This window comes from Alligator sinensis, unplaced genomic scaffold (genome assembly GCF_000455745.1).
Source record: "Alligator sinensis unplaced genomic scaffold, ASM45574v1 scaffold1776_1, whole genome shotgun sequence".
NCBI lineage: Eukaryota > Metazoa > Chordata > Crocodylia > Alligatoridae > Alligator > Alligator sinensis.
Window position 1 is genome coordinate 19,991 of NW_005843592.1, and position 12,039 is coordinate 32,029.

Sequence of the window (12,039 nt, forward strand, 5' to 3'; positions counted from 1 at the left end):
CTTCAGAGCCTCCCCGTGCTGCTCTCCCCCCATCTTGCCCCCAGCTCCCTCCGCTGACCCCACGCTCAGGCCCTTGACCACTTCGACTACATTCGCCAGCTGCCTGTTTGGGCCCAGGAGCCTCTGGGCAAAGGTCTGTCTGCACTGGGGGCAGGTGACGTCCGTCTCGGCCCCCTCCCAGCACTGGTTGATGCAGGCTCGGCAGAAGTTGTGCCCGCAGCCCAGGATCATCACCGGGTCCCTGAACAACTCCAGGCAGACGGAGCAGGTCGCCTCGTCCCGGAGGCTTTGTACAGCGCTCGCCGCGGCCATGGCTGTGAGACGGGAGGGCACGGGGCTAGTTTCACTTTCCTGAGCTCAGGGCTGGGCTCACCCTGGGCCGTTTCCTTCCTGCGAAATAACTGCACTGATGCTGAGCTGGGAGGAGCCGGGGTCACGATCCAGCCCTGGGATCCCGGGGGATCTGGTAACCCTTCGTGGAGCAGCAGCTCGGCACAACTCCAGTGAAAACAGCAGAAAAAGGGTTTGAAGCCACTACACAATAATTCAACATACCCAGCACTTCTCACTGCATCTGCTGTCAGCCAAGAAATTTTCAGAGCTGTCAGGACTGTTATTTGGGGCTGAGAACTGCCTAAAAACTCAGAGCAGGCTTCCCTGCTCCAGCTGGTTTGAAGCAGAAGGATCTGACAACAAAGACATCTCGGTCCTTCCCGCCTCCTTCCAGTAGGATTGTTTGCACAGACGCCTGAACAAGGGTGTTTGTGCCCAAAAGCCTGCAAACTTTTCCCCAACTATAGATTCATAGATTCATAGATGTTAGGGTCGGAAGGGACCGCAATAGATCATCGAGATTTAGTTGATCCAATAAAAGATATCACATGTACCCAAAGAAACCTTGCCTGCCTATGTCCTTAGACCAATATGGCTACAAAAAACAACCCTAAAAACTCAGGCTCTCCTGAAAGTGTTCAGTTTTCCCTGGATGAGCGGGATGGGGGAGATATAAAAGTATAAAAGAAAGAAAAATAATCCAGCTCTCCCCTCCATTGAGTCTGATCTCTCATGTTTCATTTCAAAGCTCTTCAATGGCAAAGGCTGCTCCAGACCTGACACTGCGCCTGCGGGGAGCCTGGTGCGTCCCCCCTGAGAGGAACCGTGCGGTTCTCCTCTCCAGCTGGGGCAGGGCCAGCGTCACCCCAGGGTGCCTGCACGGGGTCGGGGGATCGGAGCCTCCAGCTCTCTCCGAGGACACCCAGAAACTAACACATGGGCGTCACTGCCACAGATTATTCAGTCTCTGCCTGGGCACTCTTCCAGCTCCCCGAAGTCCCAGGTCTTCCCGTGTGTCCTCAACCCGGTGATGTCCTGCTCCAGCATATCATCAGGTGGTTGCAGGCACCTGATGAAACATTCATTTCTCATGTCCTTGTGGCATCCCTAATTCGACACATTTGGTCAGGATTTCACTGACCTGCAGGTTTTGCCCTTCCTCAAGCTGAAACATGTTGTCAGTGTCCAGCGCCTCCTGCCCAGCCGCTCATAGAAATACAGATGACTTCCCACGGCTGGGTTTGATCTCTGCCCTGCTAGCCCCTCAATACAGTTCAAATCTCTGTTCAAGCATTTCCCATTCTCTGCCATTTTCCCTGACAGAAGCGGACCAGGCGGAGGCTGCTCACACCCAGTTTAGTTTCCTGGTGCCCCTTAGGCCAGCCAGGGACTCTCCTGTGGCTGGAGCTGTGACCCCAGATCTGCATTGCCCTGCGCTGCTGTGCATGGATGGGCCTTTCTTGCCCTCCCCACATTGCTCACAGCGCAAGACTGCACAGCGACATGATGACTGCTGCCCCTTCACTCCGCACTTCCCGCACCACGGACCCTTCTTGTGGGATCAGGGGACAGCCGCAGAGTCGGGAAGAAACAGCCTCATATTGACGGTCGGGGAGAGCGGCTTCACCTGCAGCCCAGCTCTCAGCCTCACAACAGCCCCATTTGGAGAGACCGTCTCCAAATGATAATCTTTGGCTTCCCTGTCATTGCAACCCTGGCGTTCCCTGTACATCCCCCCTGGACTTTGCCCCGTTCCTCCTGGCTGCTCCCCGGGCTCCTGCACCTGGGACTTTGCCCTCCTTCCCTGAGTTGCCATCGCTGGGATTTCCACCTCCCCTGTGTGGGTGGGTCTGTCTGTCCCCGCAATGGCACCTGCCCTGCCTGTGTCACCCCCTCCCCACACCCAGCCCGGCCTCTCCAACCCTTCCCGCACCAAGAGACACGTCCCCAGCTCCCATTTCTCACCCTGTAACCTCTGGTGCCAGAGGATCACGGGTAACAGCCCTCGCCCCTCGTGCCCCACAGGGACCTGCCCCCAGTGCCCTCCTGGCTCTCCCACAGCCCCATTACACCCCAGAGCATCTCAAGTCCCGGCCCCTTTGAGCTCAGACCCGCTCAGCTCTCGCAGACCCCCGGGTTCATCATGCCTCAAGGGCCTGGGCAGCCTCCTCCCTTGGAGGGGCAGCGTGAGGGCGGCAGAGAAGACGTAGCTGATTTCCAGCTGCACTGAGCCCCCTGCCTGCCCCAGCCCTGCTCGGGGTCCTAGATCTCAGCACGTCCCCAGCAGCAGGGTGGCTGCGTGCAATGGGACGCCGTACGAGGAGAGGGGCACAAGCAGTCTTGTGGCGTGTGGGGTTGCTGAGTACCCGAGCCCACGGGGGCTTGGATCTGCCACTGGGGCTATGTCAACAGGGCCCAAACCAGGCAGTCAGAGTCATGTGTCTAATCCCAGATGCTGTCTGTGCTCGTGGTCCAGATCAGGCCGAAGGGCAGTAACCAGGGAGCTCTGATACACAACAGGGTAGGCAGGGGCACGATGCTGGGCTCAGGGGCTGGAGCAAGGCTGAGGCCTGGAGAGACACTGAGCACATGGGGATACCCCCAAAGGGAAGCACTTGAGTCTGTGTCTCCGTGACAGTGGCCTGGGATGATACAACACAGGCATCCTGCTGGGTGACAAAGCACAAGGGACCCTGAGCAAAAGTCACCGTGACCCCAGCTGGTGCCCAGAGCGGTTTGTAAGGGAGTGAGGCAGAGGAAGGGGAGGCACAAGGAGCGGAGCTGCTGCCAGGCTGGTCTCCCTTGTGCCAAGGGCTCTGCTGGGCCCTGATCCCTCTCTAGACACCAAGTCAGTGCAGGGGAGGAGCTGAGCTGAGCTGCGGCTGCTCCGAAGCAGTGAGCAGAGCTGGTACGGCATGGGCCGAAGCACGGGGAGCAGCAGCCTCATTCAGAGACTCCCATAGGGCTGGGGCTCTGGCTGGGAGAGGAGGTCGATGCCCAGAGCAGCATGACCCAAGGGGCAGAGATGGCCTGGCTCTGCTTGGGGTTTGTATTCACTAGCGCTGGAGGACAGCCCTGGGTCGGGGGGCAGGACAGGTGCAGGCAGTGGCTGACTCCATTCAGGCACTACATTTTGAGCCACCAACAAGTGATTCTCAGCTGAGTAAAGGAGCAAGAGCAGACATCCCTTGGTCCCCGTGTAATGACGAGTGGGTGACACTGAATAGGGCCCTGCTGAGACAGGCGGGAGTCTGGGTCCCCCTGGTCGCGGTGCATCACAGGGAGGAGGATGGGGAGCTGTTTCTTTCTCCCCCTCAATCCCTGGGGCAGCAACTGGCTGCGGATCGGGCCCCTCCTGACTCTGCCCATCAGCAGTTCTCACAAGCCCTGCAGTGGTGCGCACCAGCACAGACTGTGATGGGGGCACGCAGGCCGTCTCTGGCCCACGATAGTGGAGATGTTGGGCTGTAAAGGGGTTTCATACCGTCTGGCAGGTGTGCAAACACCTATATGTGACTCACAAAACCAACCTAAAGCTTTGAAATAGCAGCATCAAAACCGTTTTTGAACTGTTGTGGCCTTTCTGAGTTCTTTGCACCAGAAGAACTGCTGTACAGGCAGTCCTCGACTTACAGCGTTCTGAGTTACAACGTTTTGCACTTATAATGTTTATAAACTGACACCCTGTTTCAACTTTACCATGTCAGTTTTGACTTACAACACTTGATCCAATGCAATACAATGCCAGTGAAAAGGTTCGCTGTGTCGCTCATCTTCCTGGGGAAAATCTCTCCAAACCTGCTTGGACTCTTTCTATAAGAAAGCAGACAAGACTCCTGAGAAGACGCCAGCCAAGAGCCCTTCAAAAAGTCCAGCAAAGTCACCTCAAAGAAGTCCTTCCAAATCAATATGATTGCTAGTTACAATATAAATACATGAATATAGCTATATTACTCATCTATAATTGATCAAGTACAAAATTCTGGGGTATTTTGGTGAAAATAGGGTATCAGGCCTTGGTTCAGGTACCAATCCTCCATTTATAACATTGTTTCTTATGAGAAAATCGGTTCCGAGTTACAACGTTTCGACTTAAGACATGGTTTTCAGGAACCAATTGTGTCTAAGTCCGAGGACTGCCTGTACTGTATTTCAGTAGCAAAGCAAGTGGAAACGAAGAGCAGGCATTTTCTGAGGGTGCCTGGAGTCTATTGAGGCGTGATCTTGACTCTACTAAGATTGGAGAACTATTGATGTGGACTGAGAGAGGCAGCCATCTGTGTTACTCTGAAGTCAGGGAAAAAGGCAGGATAGAGATGCACCTTATAGACTCCGGAGGGCTGAACGCCTGACCCATGGGGCAGATCTTGCCTGCAGAGCCAAGTCTCCCATCCCCACAGACCCAGTAATTCGGTGATGAGTGAAATTTGGGAGTTGTTGGGAGCCCCGGGCAGTAGCAGAAGAAAGTAGGAGATTGAGACACGTGCCCTGGGCACCGACCCCAGGGGCAGGAGGTGAAAAAAAAGTAGCTGCTGCACTGCCAGGAGCACGGCTAGGGATGCTGGACTCCCCTCCCTGCTGCCCCCAACTACCCGGGCACCCTGTACCCCGGGCACTGAGGCACAGTGTGATGTGTGCAGTCCAACCCCACACGAGGCCCATGGTGTGTGGCCCTGGACTCGCACACCAGACAGCTTGAGCACCACCAGACTTCCTGAATCCCAGATGCATCAGCTTTCAGGAGCAAGCACTCACCTCATCAGCCCGTAAGAAATGATGTGCAGAGAGAAGGATGTGCAATGCAGAGATATTTATTTTAAATATAAAAGGGAATGGAGGGAGGAGAGGGGAAGGGACGGGGGACAGTGCTGAGAGGGGCGAACAAAGTAACCAAGTAAAAACCCCAGAGGGACTGCAGGGATCTGTAAAGGAAGGAGAAGAGTTTGGGGCTGGTCCCTCCAGAGGGGTGCTGTGCGTCTGGGGATTGGGAGATGAGCCCTTGGCCAGGGCAGCAGCAGGGTCCAGGCTGGAGCAGCTCCTGTGATGGAGACCCCAGCCCTGTCCCCACCCCGGGAGCACCGAGGGACTGGCAGTCGGGGCGTGGGCAGAGGACAATCTGTGCCACGGGGCATGGTGGGGACAGGGATTCCCTCAGGGCTGGGCTGGGACTGGGCACAGGGTCAGGGGAGCCGCATTTCATTGATTCCCCATTATACTCTATGGCCGAATCTCCGAATTGGCTCCAAGTCTACAGAAAAGTGATTCAAATCTCTGAATCAAATCAGCCAAATCCGAATTCGAATTGAATAGTTGCGTCTTTGCACAGGCCTATTGCCTAGTTGGGGAAGATGGTGGTATAGATCTCGGGCGAGTGGAAGAGGCTGCAGACCTCCAGGGTGACCAATAACACTGTCCTGGAGATCACCGGGGATCTTGCTCCAGAGGACCAGGCGAATGAGAGCTCTGTTGCCGTTCGGACGTATGCAGCCACTCGTGGAAGCGTGCAAACCCCAACTGCTACACGAGCTGGGCCTGGGACCCGGGAGTCCAGGGGTGGGAGCTGCGACCTTGATGCCCATCGAGGGCAGCCACAGCTGAGCTTTTCCTCTGATCTAACCTAAACTTGCCTTGATGCAACCTGAGACCATTGCACTTTCTTATACACAGGCCAATGCCTCTCCCCAAAAGCCAGCCACCTCTCCCATCCCCACTATACCCAGCCTGACAACCCCAGAGCCAGCTGCAGCTCCTGTGCCCGTTATATCCAGCCCAATGCACCCAGAGCCAGCTGCAGCTCCTACCCCTCTCTTTTGCAGCTGGTCACTCCTGCCAGACCCAACCTCAGCTCCTACCCATTATACCCAGGCTGGTGCCCGCCAGATCCAACTCAGGGCAGCTGGAAAACTGAGGCAGGAATGGTGTGACCCACAGCCCAGCAGCAGGTTGCCAGCGAGTGGGGTGAGCACCCCCGTGCTGTCAGGATGTAGTTGTAGGAGTCTGGCAGGAAGGGACTGTGAAGAGGCTCCCAGTGCCTCCCTCTTCAGAGAAGAAGAGAGGACCCGGGGAAAACTGACCGGCACAGGCGGAAGTGACCCTGATGCAAGGAATCATCTTGTGGCCAGAATGATGTCTTTCTAGCTGCTGCGTTAGTCAGATTGGTGCCCCACGCAGCCACTTCCCTACATCCTGGGAGGAATCTACCCTGGCAGGAGGCTTGTCTCAGGAGATGAAGCAGGAGTGCGTGGAAACTTTTCCCTATAGCTCGGCAGATTCACCCCGGGGAAGGGGCCAAGACCAGATACCAGTCTTGGAGCTCAGAGAAGCTCAGACACAGCAGAAGGGCTTGGCAGAGCAGGGCGCCCTGAGAGCCTGGCACCCAGAAGCAAAGAAGACCTAATCACAGGACACTGGACAGGCAGGAAAGGTCCTTCTTTGTTTTCTTCCTTGTGGGACTTCAGGTTTATTTAACTGAAAAAAAAAGGATTAAGACAATGAGAAAAGGCTGGCTTAGGCTTGTGTAGGAAGAAAGGAGTCGGGCCTTAAGTACCTGAGTATAAGTAGTGTAAGGGATTGTGCTGATTGACTGTGAGGGTTTGTTTTTTTTAAATTAAAATCCCAGGAAATGTGACAGGTAAATCATGACACCCCAACCAGGAAGCTGGGGGAAAAAAAGAAAATATATAAGAAAAAAAATGCTGGGAAGCAAATAAGACTTTGAATTCCCAAAGGATAAATACTTACCTGATGCCGGTCACCAGAGGTACCGCTCCACCCTATCTCCAGTGAGACAGACTGCTTTCCTGCACAAACTGGTGTAGCCCTGGTGAGCTGGAGGTAACCTGGAGGAGAACAGGATACAGAAGCTATTTTTAGGAGGAGAAATTAATTTGGCATAGACAGGAATACTAGACGACTATCAATTGCATATTAACAACTGGTCGGTGTTTGGCTGGAGTATAAGGGGAGGTTGGAGCCGCAGGAGGAGCAAGCTGGGTGCCCTAATGATTAACCTTCAACACAGCAACACCTCCTGAGTTATAAGATACATCAAGACATGGCAGGTGAGAACTGGACTGTGATCATTGGTTAATTATTCAGGGCAAAGAGGCTCTGGCTCACAACACAGACCCACAAGATGCTGGGACACCAAGGGCCTCATCCTATATCGTGCCCATCTGACAGACACCCATACTACATACACAGACAGAATCCAGGTGTTCGGGCATATGCACACATATGCACACACACGGCAGCTGGGGTCCAAAGGTCGCTGGTAGGGAAGACACGGTCCAGCCTACACCCAGCTTCCAGCCCATACACTGTCACCCCTTCCGGGAAGACCATTAGTGATGCTGAATCCATCTGTCTGCAGATGACGATTGGCAAGTGAGTGTTTGTTGGTTGTGACCAGCATGAGGGGCTCCCCAGGGCTGCGCGTCTGTCCATCTGCACTGCTCTGCTTCCCACAGCTCTGGCAAAGATGCCCACATCTGTACAGCAAATATCCAGCCACAGCCAGAGCCAGCATGAGAATCCCAAGCGCTATGAGGACCACTTTTTGAGCGGTGACTGCATTACAGAGTGCGGCGAAGGCAGGAGGCCAGAGGAGCAGCAGGCACCCAGTGGTGCCGTCTTCTGGAGAGAGGCTGAGAAGCAAAACCTGCCAGACTTCACTCAGGAGGTGGCAGCAGCAGCAGCTCCTTGCAGAACCAATGGGCACAGAAGATGGCCAAAGGCAGGCCCTGGGGGCATTTGGAGCTAGGTGTCTTGGGGAGGGAAGGGCAGCCCCACTGGCTTCTAGGGCTGGCGGTGGGAGGGCGGCACAGGGCAGGTGCTGTAGAGGCCCTAACCGTGGACTGGGGATCTGATCCTGCCATCTGCACCCAGGCAGCATTGCTGCTGAAGCCAGCACTGGTTGTATGTAGTGTGGGGGTAGCTTTGTCAGTGAGGGTCATGGCGAATGACTGACCTGTTTTTATTTTCTCTCCCTCTGTTCTTCCCCGGGACTCTCTGCCAGAGCTGGGTAAGTGCTGGTGTTGGTCTCTGCAATGTCTTGCTCACTGATCTGTGTCTTGTGGGGTTCGTGCCTGTTTGTCTGAACTCTGGTTTCTACCTCTTTCAGCACCTGCCAGAGCCCAAAGACATGCAAGTGAGTGAAAGCGATGTTTTCTCAGGGCCTCCTGGCCCCTCTCCCCAGGTGTGTTGGCTCCTGACTCCCGGGGTGCTATCTGGCAGGGTCACAAGTGCAAGGAGACAGACCATGCCTCAGAGCCCCCAGGGGCCCTGCTCTGGGAAATCCTGAGGCCATCAGACCCTGGTCCAACTGCCCTCCCTGGCGACTGCTGCCTCCTGCTAGTGAGGTGCTGAGCTGGCCCAGCCCTGGCTGAAAGACTCCTTCCTCTGTGTGTGATGCAGCGGTAGGTACCGGATGGAGGACAGGGGAGAGCTGGATGCCCACAGTGATTGCTGGGGTGAGGAAGAGGGTGTCCAAACCTCACTCACCAGAACTGTAAGGTCCCCTCCAAGGGAAACAGGAGCTGTGTCCCCTCCCCAGGACCCAGAGCCCTACCTGCCCTGCTCAGCTGCCAGGGGTCTGGCTGCACCCTGGAGAAGGCAGCAGTGCAGGGGCAGGTACTGTGTGACCTCCTGCAGCAGGATAAGCAGGGTCTGTAATGCCTCCTAACAAGTGCCCTGCCACACTCACCCACCCGAGGCTTGTCCAAAAAAGGATGTGGACGAGTTGGAGAGAGTAAATGGCTGTGGGACTGGATTTGTGAGGAGAGGCTGAGGGAACTGGGTTTATTGAGTTTGGGAAAGAGAAGACTGAGAAGGGATTTGATAGCAGCCTTTACCTACCTGCAGGGTGGTTTCAAGGAGCACAAAGCTGGACTGCTCTCAGTGGCCACAGAAGACAGAAGAAGGAGCAATGGGCTCAAGGTCCAGCAAGGGAGGGTTAAGTTGGACGTTAAGAAAACCCCTCTCGTTAGGAGGGTGGTGAAGCACTAATACAGGTTTCTTAGAGGAAGCCTACAAACATCTTAAATTCCTTCTTACCTACACCTTGGTTGAAGATTACCAATTTTACCACAGGTGGGAATTGAGACCACAATCCCTGGCTTAGAAAGCCAGCACCCTGCCTATTGGGCTAGCGGGGCTTCTCGGTGGACTGCTTCCTGAAGGATGGGGTTCCTTCCCTGCGCCCATGTGTTCTCAAAACAACGGTGGACAATGAATGCTTTTCTTCTGGCACTGCATAAGGACTGCCATTTACTGGGTGAGACCACAGATCCTGCAAGCCCAGCCTCCCGTGTCACACGGTGCTAGACAGCGGATGCTGAAAGGCAGAGCAAACCGGGTCAGACCAGGGTATTTTGCACGGTTCCTCTTCCACTTGCAGCCTCCAGTGTTTAGGGTCTAGGACGCTGTGATTCAGAGGCTGTCTGCTCTAGAAGCAGTTCCTGGCGGGCACCATGCTGTGCTGGACGGCAACGCGCCTCTCTTCAACCCCAGAAGCCAGGTTCCTCTCCTGCTCGCTGGCACCTGCTCCTGCTCGCCCACCTCTGCTGCTCACATGCCTCCCTCTCCTGCTTTCCCGGCCGCCTCGCCCCGGGCCCCAAGCGGGCGGGTTGGCCAGCCACTCCTCCGTGACGGTGCCCAGCTGCCCAGCAGGAGGGTGCTGTCCTACGCCTGGTGCTGGTGGAGACGGTGCATTCAGAGGCTCTGGCCAGCTGTTTGAGCGTGCCGAGGGGTGCCCAACCCACTATGCCCTCCTGCTGCTGATTGCAATGGTGCCCCGGGCGCACCTGAGAACCTGGTGCAGGGCTCTGCACTTCAGTGGTGCCCCGGGCAATCCCACACTTCCCCGCCATGTGCGCCACTGCCTGGAGGGCTGCTTCTGCCTGTGATACGAGGCCCTGACCCCCGCAGCGGAGGCGGAGATCACCGGTGCCATCAGTGAGTTTCTCTGCACTTGACAGCAGGGGACAGCGAGGCCAGGCAGGGAGAGAAGAAGAGGGGAGGGCGAGGAGAGGATGGGAAGGGGGCCTGTGTGGGGCCCCTAGAGCCAGGCCTGCAGCCAGGTGTGGGCCTGGGAGGTGGCATGGGCACTGGTGGCCACAGTGCCCCCCACCCCTCACAGCCATTCTCCACGCGATGGGCTTACCAGCTGGGCATGGCAGGGGGTCCTGAAAGGGGGCCTTGGCGCTTGGTGGTGGGGAGGCGGTCTGGCTGCTTGCGGGTGGCAGAGGCCCACCGCCTGCCACACGGCCACTGACCCCCTCCAGGAAGGAGCTGGACCTGGCCGTGGGCCACGTCCTCCCTGGCCTGTCCTCGGCGCTCTGGTTGTGGGGAAGATGTCAACCTGGGCGCCAGCACTGAATGCGGAAGCCATGGGCAGGGAGGACATGGGCCACGGGTGGTGCCGGCCTGAGGGCTCTTGTCTGGGTCTTCTCTGCAGGTCTGGGCTGGTGTGGGGGCTTTGGCAGACCTCCAGTGCTTGAATAGATATGCTGCCTGTGGCCTGGGTCTCTGTGAGTGAGGATGCTGGGTAGCTCCTGCATGCAGGGCACGGTCCTGCGGGCTACTCTGGACCATCTGTTGTGCTCAGTGACCACCATTCAGGGCAGCCACGCAGCCTTCACTTTGACTCTGGACTGCTTCCCGGAGTGGTTGTGCCTACACTGTCCCATGGAGGCTGCCATCTCCTCCAAGAGAAGAGCACTGGCCCACCTGCCCTGGCAGAACTGCTGCTGCACCTCGGCATTGCCCCAAATCACCAGGTCTGTGGTCTCTTCTGCTGCCCAGTTGGGGCCAAGGACCGAGCATCTCAGGGGCAGGGAAGCTGCCATGTCCATGGGGCTCCTCTGCCAGGGACTTCAGGCAGATGCCCCACAAGGTCCCCACAGCAAGGCCAGGGGCTGGCTCCCGTGCTGGAGCCAGAACGCACCCGCACCACAGGGGCGCAATGCCCAGGGGCCAGGGAGCAAGCAGCAGAGCCTCCTTGCTCCAGCCGGGCCTGTGCAGCACTGCTGCTGCCCAGACAGGCCCACCACGGAAACCCCCACGAGCTGGAAGCAGGCAGAAGCTGGCCCCAGGGAGCTACAGCCAGGCAGGGGTGGCAGAGAAGCCGTCCTTGCCCCCTGTTTGGAGGGAGTCTCACCAGGGTGCTCTAGCGAGCATTAAATCTAGTACCTGCTGGTGACTGTACATGAGCCAGGAGGCTGCTCACACGCGCTGTGATTACAGCCAGCCGCCGCGTCTCGTGTAGCAGTGTCCCCGTGCTTCAAAATGGTGGCAGGGGCACTTTAACTAAAGCTTGTTTGATGTATTGAAGTGTGGGGATGCTGATATATGAGACACTCCAGGTGCTTTAATTTGGATGGCTTTTGGATCCACTTTAATTAAAGCACCTTCCCCCGCACCCTAGAGCATGTGTAAAAACTCTCTGTATCTTCAGGTATTAGAAAAATGTGCATTACACTAATCGGATGTGCGTTAACCTAGTGCATGGTTTTATGGCCATGCTTTAATGTACATTTGATGAATCAAATACTCATTAAAGCATCTCATGTAGCAGTACCCAGTGTCCAAAGGAGTTGCCCAGGCACCAGCAGCCAGGCAGGGGTGGCAGAGAAGTCATCCTTGCCCCATGTTTGGAGGGAGTCTCAGCCAGGGTGCTCTAACTAGCATTGAATCTAGAACCGGCCT